Source organism: Meriones unguiculatus, chromosome 2 (genome assembly GCF_030254825.1).
Source record: "Meriones unguiculatus strain TT.TT164.6M chromosome 2, Bangor_MerUng_6.1, whole genome shotgun sequence".
Classification (NCBI taxonomy): domain Eukaryota; kingdom Metazoa; phylum Chordata; class Mammalia; order Rodentia; family Muridae; genus Meriones; species Meriones unguiculatus.
In genome coordinates this window covers 148344344-148355706 of record NC_083350.1, presented here as the reverse complement: position 1 = coordinate 148355706, position 11363 = coordinate 148344344, and positions in this window count along the sequence as shown.

The following is an 11363-nucleotide window of genomic DNA, read 5'->3' as shown; positions in this document are numbered from 1 at the left end:
TGGCAATTGCTTTCCAAGCTGTGGGCTCAGTGTCTCAGGATAATATTACTCACTGGGCTGGTTTTCAGAGTAAATGTAAACATAGCATTAGTGCCTGGCACCAAAAGGTCAATGTAATTATGCTTAACTGCTATTGGAACATAAGGATGGTGATACTTTATATTGATGCTGTATCCAGCTTCCTTGCTGTGCTCCATTGTAGGGTCTAGTTTCTTTTAGTTTCTTGGACTAAGGAACTTCCTTCATGTTTTCTCTAATGATGATTAAGCTCTCCAACAAAATACTTGCCTCTAACAGAAAATATTATGTTTATAAGAAATTTAAAAATTAACATTTCTAGAGTTTTTCTTCTCTTAATTTGCTGAAACTTAGCAAATGCTAGTTATCACTGAATGACAACTATTCTCAGTCTTTTACTCAGTGAAAAATATTAATTCTTTAACATCCTTCTATGGAATAAATAATCTATCCAAGGATGATTTTGATTGTTTTTAGATATATCACATTTGGCTTGTGATTATGTAGAACATTTGCATCTATGTTCACAACTGAAACTGACCATTTTGCTTCCTTTGCTTTTCTTCATCAAGACTAGCTTTCTTAGTTTTTTATTTTTATTTTTTTATTGACATGATAAGACCAAGGCAACTTACAGTGTATTTGGAACTTAAATTTTCAGAGCATTAGTGTTCATGACAACAATGGTGGGGAGCATGGCAGGATGCAGACATGACACTGAAGCAGTAGCTCAGAGCATACATCTTGATCCATAAGAGGAAGGCATTGAAAGGTACATGGAAAGTGTATGGACTTTTGAAACCTCAAAGCCCACTGCCAGTGACATACCTTCCCCAACAAGGCCCATAATCATTCTCAAAGAGATCAACAACTGGAGACCAAGTACTCATACAAGCCTATGATGCCATTCTTATTAAACTACCACACTAGCTTTGTAGAATCAGGAGATTCCTCTTTTCTGACAAAGATTTATGACCACTGGTTACATTATTTTAGTGCTTATATATTCATGTCTTGTACTATTTCTGAGCCAAAAGTCATGTTTTTAAAAAATTACTATTTTATCTACATCTTCAAATTTGGTAGCACACATTGATCTAGTCAAGTCAAATCTCTTCTTCAGTGTTTTTGTATTTTTCCATTCTTCATACTATGTCTTTTTCTTGGCTCTTATTGCTACTACCTAAAAGAATCAGCTTTTTCTTTTGTTTAGTCTGCTCCTTACTGTTTCCTGTTTTTTTTTTTTTTTTTTTTGTTGTTGTTGTTGTTTTTCTAGTGAGGATTGAACCCAAGATCTCACACATGTTCATCATGCACTCTCCAACTGAGCTACAGCCTAAGCCTGGTCTATTTTTTCCCTTTTTTAATCATTTGAGTTAAATATCTGCTTCATTAATATGCTTCTTGGTTTTTATGCCAACTTGAAACAAGCTACAATCACTTGAGAAAAGGGAATCTCAATTAAGAAAATGTTTCTGCCAGATCGGCCTGTGGTGCGTTTTTTTTTTTAGGTGACTGATGTGAGACAACCCAGCCCATTCTGCATGGTGCCACCCAATAAAGTAGCGTGAGCAAGCCTTGGAGGGCATAACAATAGGCAGTGCTCCTCCATGGCCTTTTTATCAGTTCAGGCCTCAGGTTCCTATCCTGATTTCCTTTCACAGTGGACTGAGATGTGGAAGTGTGAGCAAACAAACCCTTTCCATCCCTAACTGCATTTGCTCATGGTGTCTTTACCACAGCAACAGAGACCCTAAGACAATATGCAGTGTTTTATAATCATACATATAAAGCCCTAATAGATTTTCTTTTAAATATTATTTTAGCTATAATCTTACCCAAATATCAAACAATGGAGACAGAAGAGTAAGCAATGAAGATTAAAAATATATTTGTTACTGGTAACATTAATGACTGACTGATAGACTTGTGGATTTGTGGTTACTCAACATCAGATGTAAGCAAATTTTCCTACCTAAGCATAGCATAGCTAATGTCACATTCAAGCCTCCTCCAGCAAAGCTTATATTAAGAAGGAAGAGAACTGAATATTTGTATAGGCACCAAAGAGGTAAAAAGGGATTAAGATTTCCCCAAATTTACATTTTTTTTTTCCTTTCAAAGCCAGCCAGCACTTGCCAAGGTTTATTAATTTGCTTCTAGCACCACTTCTTGCACACCACTTTTAGGTTCAGGTTTATCAATCTTTGAGCAAAGGTTTCTGAATGATGAACTATTTGAAAATATTGTCTTAACTTTGAGTCATAATTTAGCTGAATATAGTTTTTAGGGAGTTGATGATTGAGCCCAGAGCCCATGCATACTGAGCACATATTTTACCACAGCTCCTACCTCCTAGAACTGACAGTATTTCCCATCCTCAGACATCCACTGTGAATTCACGAGTCTACATATTCATCATTTTAAAGTTTTTCCTATCTTGGAATTTCATAATTATGATCCTGTGGATTTATTCAGTTTATGTTTTGTTAACCTTTAAGGATATCTTTTAGTTTTAATTTTTTAATTTAAAATAATGGGAACACTAGAGAAACAGCTCAGAAGTCAAGAGTGATTGATTGCTGCATTTGCAGATGACCGAGGTTTGGTTCCTAGCACCCATATAAATTTGTTCATAACCACCTGTAATTCTAGTTCCAGGGAATCCGCATACATATATTGCAATTAACTCATGCAGGCACACACACAAAATCATCTTTTAAAAAGAATGGGTTTCATCACATTTTCATACACAGATTATCATTGTACTATGTGCAAATTCACCCCTTTTTAAGGTGGTTAAAATTCTTGAAAAGTATAAACCATTATTCCTTTCACTGAAGCCTCTCATTTCTTCTGTATTTATTAGAATCCTTGGAGTTTCTTCACTCAAGCCTCAGTGATTCTTAGAGCATCTTTTGACACCTGATTCTAATTCCAAGCTACTTACCACATCTAGATATTCTTTTACAGACCTGCCTGTATCTTAACACCGTCTTCTTTTTCTTTTTTTTAATAATTATTTTTATTTTATATGCATTTGTGTTTTGCCTGCATGTATGTCTGCATGAGGCTGTTGGATCCCCTGAAACGGGAGTTACAGATAGTTATGAGCTGACATGTCAGTGCTGGGAATTGAACCAGGGTCCTCTGGAAGGGCACTGAACCATCTCTCCAGCCTGTCTTTTTCTTTAAAACATAATTAACTTAATAATTTTAAAGATAGATTTACAGTCTATTAGAGTATCCTGTTGCATTTTTAAAATTTTTGGTTTTTTATTTATTTTTTAATAAATTTTATTTTTATTAATTAGTTTATTCACTTTGTATCCCAGCTGTAGCCCCTTCCCCCATCGCCTCCCAATCTCACCTTCCCTCCCTCTTCTTCTCCTATTCTCCTCCCCCAGTCCAATGATAGGGGAGGTCCTCCTACCCTTCCATCTGACCCTAGTCTATCAATTCTCATCAGGACTGGCTTCATTGTCTTCCTCTGTGGCCTGGGAAGGCTGCTGCCCACTCAGGGGAAGATGATCAAAGAGCCAGCCCCTGAGTTCATGTCAAAGACAGTCCCTGTTCCCATTACTACGGAACCCTCTTGTGCACTGAGCTGCCATGGGCTACATCTGTGCAGGGGTTCTAGGTTATCTCCATACATGGTCCTTGTTTAGAGCATCATTCTCACAAAAGACCCCTATGCCCAGAGTTTTTGGTTCTGGCCCCTCCAGGTGTTTCTATCTCCTCCTTCTTTCATAAGATTCCCTGCAATATGCCCAAAGTTTGGCTAAGAGTCTCAGCATATGTTTTGATACCCTGCTGGGTAGAATCTTTCAGAGTGCCTCTGTGGTAGGCTCCTGTCCTATTTCCTGTTTTCTCCTTCTTCCAACGTCCATCCTGTTTGTCTTTCTCAGTGAGGATTGATCATTTTACCCAGGGTCCTCCTCCTTGCTTAGCTTTTTTAAGTGTACAGATTTTAATGTTTATCCTATAATATATGCCTATTATCCACTTATAAGTGAGTATATACTGTGTGTCTTTCTGCTTCTGGGATACTTCACTCAGGAAGACCATAGATGCTATTTTTCAATATAATTTATGTGCTTATTGGGTATAAACAACCATGCCAGCAAAATCTGACATACTGTTTCTTGGCATATTCACTTGAGAGTTGTATGACCCAGAATCTCTTTTTCAACTGAAGTAGTGCTTTGATTTGCTAACTTGTCTCTACTCTCATTGCCTTCCCTCCTACTAATTTAGGTGCCAACCTGTCCTCCTAAAGCATAGGTTTGGCTTTTTAAATTTTTAAATAGTGGTTTTCCACTGCCTGAATGTTCAGTTCTGGCATCAAAGTCCTCATACTTGATTCCTGTGGGGTTTGGATGTGTCTCTTCCAAGGTGTACTGATGAGCCCATAAGACATAATCAGGCCTTGAGGGTCCCCCCTCATTCATTGTATCACGAGCCCTCTAAACAAAGCCTCAGTTTAGTTAGACTTCCCCTGTCTGCCCTGTAAGGGTACAGCAGCACAGCTGGTACTCTGAGTGTCAGGCCTCCAGAAGTGTGAACATGTTCTTTGTAAGTTATTTAGTATATTTTATCCTAGCAGAGCAAAATGAAGAGATGGGCCCTAATCTACTTTCATTATTCTATCCCAATATGTTTTATATTCCAACCTGGTCTATGGAGTGAAAAGAATATGGACAGCCAGATCTACACAGAGAAACTGTTTCAAAAAACCAAAAAAAAAAAAAAAAACAAACAAAAAACAGAAAGACTAGAAATGGCATGCTACTTCTGTAGACAGGAACCCTTTCAAAACTTTAGTATTATACATTAAAAATAAGTAACTTTCTAAGTAGATACTGAGAGAAAGTAGTCAAAGGGAAAAGAAGTTGTAAATAAAATAATATACAAAAAATTAGGTACAATCTCCCCCTTCTTTCATAAGATTCCCTGCACTCTGCCCAAAGTTTGGTTATAAGTCTCAGCATCTGCTTTGATACACTGCTGGATAGAGTCTTTCAGAGTCCCTCTGTGGCAGGTTCCTGTCCTAATTCCTGTTTTCTCCTTCCAATATCCATCGCATTTGTCTTTCTCAGTGAGGACTGATTATTTTATCCAGGGTCATTCTCCTTGCTTACCTTCTTTAGTATGTTTATCCTATATATCTAATATCCACTTATAAGTGAGTACATACCGTGTGTGTCTTTCTGCTTCTGGTATAGCTCACTCAGGATTATCTTTTCTAGATCCTACCATTTGCCCACAAATTTCATGATTTCCTTGTTTTTAATTGCTGAGTAGTATTCCATTGTGTAAAAGTACCACAATTTCTGTATCCATTCCTCTGTTGAGGGACATCTGGGTTGTTTCCAGACTCTAGCTATTATGAATAAAGCTGCTATGAACATGGCTGAGCAAACATCCTTGTTGTGTACTTGAGAATATTTTGGATACATGCCTAGGAGTGGTATGGCTGGATCTTGAAGAAGTGCTATTCCTAATTGTCTGAGAAAGCACCAGATTGATTTTCAAAGTGCTTGTACAAGTTTACATACCCACCAGCAATGGAGAAGGGTTCCCCTTTCTCCACCTCCTCTCCAGCACCTGGAAAGCACAGGAGCTCCTCAAGGAGAGCAACAGAACCAAAAAATCTGGGGACAGGGGACTTTTCTGAGATTGATACTTCAACAGAGGACCATTCATGGATAGAACCTAGATAATCTAGAACCCCTACTCAGATGTAGCCCATGGAAGCTCAGCATCCAAGTGGGTTTCCTAGTAAGGGGAACAGGGACTGTCTCTGACATGAACTCATGGACTGGCTCTTTGATCACCTCCCCATGAGGGGGGAGCAGCCTTGCCAGTCCACAGAGGAGGACAATGCAGCCAGTCCTGATGAGACCTGATAAGCTAGGGTCAGATGGAAGGGGAGGAAGACCTCCCTTATCAGTGGACTTGGAGAGGGGCATGGGAGGAGATGAGGGAGGGAGGGTGGAGTTGGGTTGGAATGAGGGAGGGGGCTATAGCTGGGATATAAAAATGAGTAACTATGATTAATATTTTAAAATAAAATTTAATTTAAAGACTAATCTTTTCATTTACATTACTTCTATGTAGCAAATATGACATTTTTATAAATTCAGTTTCAATATTGAGATAATAAATAAAATAGTCCATCATTAAAAAAAATTAGGTACAGAGTGGCACAGAGGCATCACACAACACTGAGTATGTGAGGAAATCAGGTATTTCTGCTCACCTGAAATTGCTTGGATGGGCAAGGAGAGTGTACAGCAGAAGTCTACAATTATAGGTAATTAAACTGTGTAAACCATGATAATAGGTCCTTTTATAAGTAATCTACTAGTTTACCTAAGAAAGTCCCTTGCTAGTCTACCCAGGAACCCCTACAGGCAGGTAAGGGACCCCACCATGTCTGAAGCAGTTTGCTTCACTTCCTGATCTATTCCAGCTCCTACCACAGACATGAGAAAAAGAGAAACAAATAGAATGAAGTAAAAGATAGCATGTCTCCTCTAAAAATTATTAAGCCCTTAAAAGGGATGCAAATGAAAATAACCTTACATAATTTCCCAAAAATTCAAACGAATGCATAAAACTGCACTCAAGAAACTCAAAGAGAAAACAACTGAATGCTATAAGAATGTCAACACAAAGTAAGAAAGAAAATAGAACTCAGTAAAGAGAATTACTGATGAAAAACCAAACTAAAATTGTGGAAAATAACTTAGTAAACCAACTAGAAACCACACTGAAAAGTCTCAGCAAAGACAGATCATGTAGAAAACAGTGCAGAGACTAGAAGACAGAGTAAAGGAATTGGATTACTTAATAAAGGTCAATGAGAGTTTAGAAAAATAATACATGAACAGAACACAAGAGAAATTTCAGATACCATAAAAAAGACATAACCTTCAGATTATAGGTACAGGAGACTACCACACCAAGGGCATAGAATATATTTTCAGTGAAATCATAGAAGAAAAATTCCACCCCCAGAGAAAGAGATGCCTATCCAGGCACAAAAGGTGTACAGAACTCCAAAGAGACAGGGACAGAAAAGAAACTCTTCTTAATATATTATAGTTTACACATTAAGTATCCAGAATAATTAAAGTTTTAAAGGATGCATAAGAAAATGGTCAAGTCACTTATAAAGGAAAGCCCTTCAGGATAACATCTGCTTATTAATCAGAAAATGTTTAAGACAGAGGGGCCCAGAAAGATGTATTCTAAGTTCTGAGAAATCGTCATTGTCAACCTAGCAAATGTAGTTATTAAAATCAACGGAGAAACCTTTGATTAAAACCTTCATGATAAGACTCATACTCCAACCAAGGACTATTCATAGAGATAACCCAGAACCCCTGCACAGATGTAGCCCAGGGCAGTTCAGAGTCCAATTGGGTTACATAGTAATGTGAAGAGGGACTGCCTCTGACATAATCTGATTGGCCTGCTCTTTGATCACCTCCCTCTGGGGGGGAGCAGCCTTACCAGGCCATAGTAGAGGACAATGCAGCCACTTTTGATGTGAACTGATGGACTAAGATCAGAAAGGAGAGGAGAACCTCCCCTACTAGTGGACTTGGAGAGTGGCATGCAAGCAGAGGGAGGAGGGAGGGTGGGACTGGGAGGGGAGGAGGGAGGGGCTTATGGGGGGATGCAGAATGAATAAAGTGTAATTGATGAAAAATTAAAAAAAAAAAACCTTCGTGATAAACACTGGCTAAAGGACAAGTTCTACAGAGGATACTAGCAGAAATACTTCAGTCTATCAAAAGAGGTCAGAGAAAACACCACTAAATTAACAAAGTATAGGAATCAGCAAAAACCTCTCTGTCAGCAATAACTCTGAATATTAATGATCTCTAGTCACCCAACAAAAAGACACATATCAGAAAACAGAATCTTTTTGTTGCCTCCAAAAAACACACCTTACCATCAACTATATGCAGATAAAGGGGTGGAAAGTAGTATCCAAGAATAGGGAACTAAGAAACAATCAGATGTATTCTAATACCTGACAAACAAACACAGACTAAACAAAAGCTAGTCAGAAGAGATAAGAAAGGTCTTTTTATACTCATCAAAATAATAATACACTAAGAGGACATTACAATTACAATTTCACTAAAACATTGTATGCTAATACAGTGATACTGAGTGACTTCACTATTCCATTCTCATCAAAGACAGGTCATCTGAACACACACTAAACAGAGAAACACTGGAGGTAAATGAGACCATAAATCAAATGGACCTAAAAGGCATCTACAGAATAGGCCACCCTAAACTTGAGAATACACATCATCTCATCAGCCTAAGAACTTTCTCCAAAACTAATCAAATGTTTAGGGTATGAATCAAGTTTCAACAAATAACATCCTGCATTCTACCTAAACACAACTGATTAAAAGTTAGATGCCAACAGCAAGGGAAACTGGTGCGCATACCTACAAACTCATTTAGATTATATACACTATTGAATGATAAATGGGTCAACCGGTGAAATCAAGAAGAAAGGTAAAGCCCTATAGTTGAATGAAAATGAGAACACAATAAACCAAAATCTGCAAGGCACAATGAAGTCAGTCCTAACAGGAAAATTTATATTGCTAGGTGGCTACATAAAACAAAGCGAACAAAAACAAAAACAAACAAACAAAAAAACAGGGACTGTTTCTGACATGAACTCAATGGCAGGCTCTTTGACCTGCCTTCCCCCCTACCCCTCCATGAAGGAGCAGCCTTGCTAGGCCACAGAGGAGGACAATGAAGCCAGTCCTGAAAAGCCAGTCCTGAGCGATCCCAAAGTAATAGTAATGAACCTGGAGGCCTTAGAAAAACAAGGGTAAACAATACTCCAAAATAGCAGATGGAAGAGATAATTAAGATTAGAGGTAAAATTAATGAAATAGAAACAAAAAAACAATAATCAATGAAATAAGGAATTGGTTCTTTGAAAGATTAAGCAGATTGACAAACCTTTAGCTGAAGATGAGGAAAGGAAGGAGAGTGGAAAAGGCAAAGGAAGGAAGATGGAAAGAGACAGAGACAGAAGTATAGATTGCAAACCCAAATGAATAAAATTAAAGAGGTGAGAGGAGACTACAACAGAAACTGAGGAAATTCAGACAACCATAATTCATTAAAAAAAAATTCATATACTGTAGAGAGGCATGGTTGCGTATGCTTTTAACTTCAGCATGCAGGAAGCAGAGGCAGGCAGAATAACCACTTTCTGCATGGATTTAAAGCCACCTTCTCAAGACAAGAACTCATGCCTGCTTCCTTTAACTAAGCCAAACCCCTCTTGCTGGCTATTTCACAGGCCCAGCGAGAGAACCTAATACTATTCAGCTAAATGAAAACGATAAACTGCACCTTAGTTCTTACCTAGACCTGCAGATTAGTTTATCTCAAGCCTTTTCAGAGAAGCTTTTTACACTAGAGAGCAATTACTAGAGACCTACACAATGTATAAGGAGACTGTAGTCCCCATGACTAAATAAGACATGTATTATCACACCCCAGCAGTTCAGGGATCATGGGGGAGAGAGGTTGGAAAGATTGTATGAGCTATTAGTAGAAATCTGCAGCAAAAACAGTATTTGGCAGATGAATAATTCACAGAGGCTGTGACTATGTGTACAAGAGCTGCACAAGGTCAAATCAGCCAGAATCCCAGCATGGATGGGAGAAGGGCTCTTCAAGAAACACCACCTGCTGAGAAGCTAGTGGTATTGGTAGCTACTGTGTCTTTAGGGATATAGCCTCAAAGGCTACCCAATATATTTCTTATACCCATTCTCGTGAAATGGACTCAGTGGATTTAAAACACTCGTACAAGAAGTTGGTAAGAAATGGTACTGATGAGGATAGAGGAGAAATTGGAGGAAAGTACATTTGATCAAACACATTATGCTGACATATGAAATTCTCAAACAGTAAAGAAGGAAAAAAAAAGATGCTTTTCAGGTAGAAAAAGAAATTATGCTTCCCACAATACTATTTTACAGAACTGACTGAAATAATAATGTCCACATACTATTAGCACAGGTGCAATAATACTTGAATAAATTTTATTTTTTTAAATTTCATTAACATAAACATACACAAAAAACCATATACATCTTAGTTTAAATTCACTGTTCAATTTCAGCTAGCACATTGACTATATTACATGAAAAAAGTTTTAGAAAATAAATGTAAAGAAACTTTCTAAACAAGAGTGTATGACATTCAGCACTGATAATTAGGTATCCACCTTTTTTTTCTTTAATTTATTATTATAATTTATTCAACTTGGATCTCGGCTGTGGCCCCCTCCCTCATCTCTTCCCAATCCCACTCCCCCTCTCTTTTCTCCCCCTATGCACCTCCCCTAGTTCATTGATAGGGGAGGTCGTCTCCCCTTCTATCTGACCCTAGTCTATCAGGTCTCATCAGGACTGGTTGCACTGTCTTCCTCTGTGGCCTGACAAGGCTGCACCCACCTCCCACCGCCATGGGGAGGTGATCAGAGATCCTGTCACTGAGTTCATACCAGAGAAAGCCCCTGCTCCCCTTATTAGGGTCCCCACTTGGATACTGAGTTTATGGGTTACATCTGAGCCTGGGTTTTATGTTCTCTCCATGCATTGTCCTTGGTTGAGTTTTCAGTCTTTCATAAGAGTCACTGCACTCTGCCCAAAGTTTGGCTATGAGTCTCAGCCTCTGCTTAGATACCTCAATCAGTAGAGACTTTCAGAGGCTGTCTGTCTCTCAGCGAAGGAATGGATACAGAAACTGTGGTACATTTATACAATGGAATACTACTCAGCAATTAAAAACAAGGAAATAACGAGATTTGCAGGTAAATGTTGGGAACTAGAAAAGATCAGCTTGAGTGAGGTAACCCAGAAGCAGAAAGACATACAATATGTACTCACTCAGAAGTGGGTATTAGCGATATAATATAGGAAGGGTCCCACAGAGAGAAGCGTGACTCTGTTCTCTTATGTGACCTTTAGTGCACAGCATAAAGAAATGACAAATCAAAAGTGGTTGCCTTCATAAGAACATTCAATAAACTTGTTTTAAAACTAAAAAAAAAAAAGAAAAAAATCTATATTCCTAATAAGCTAAACAACAAGGAAGACCCTAGGGAAGATGCTCAGTCCTCTTTCAGAAGAACAAATGCTACAGACATTGGAGCAGGAGAAGACAGGGAAGAGGACAGGAACCTACCATAGAGGGCCTCTGAAAGTTTCTACTGATCTAGGTATCCATCTTGAGAATATTTTTGCTATGCTTTGCCAACATCAGTCTTGATCTCA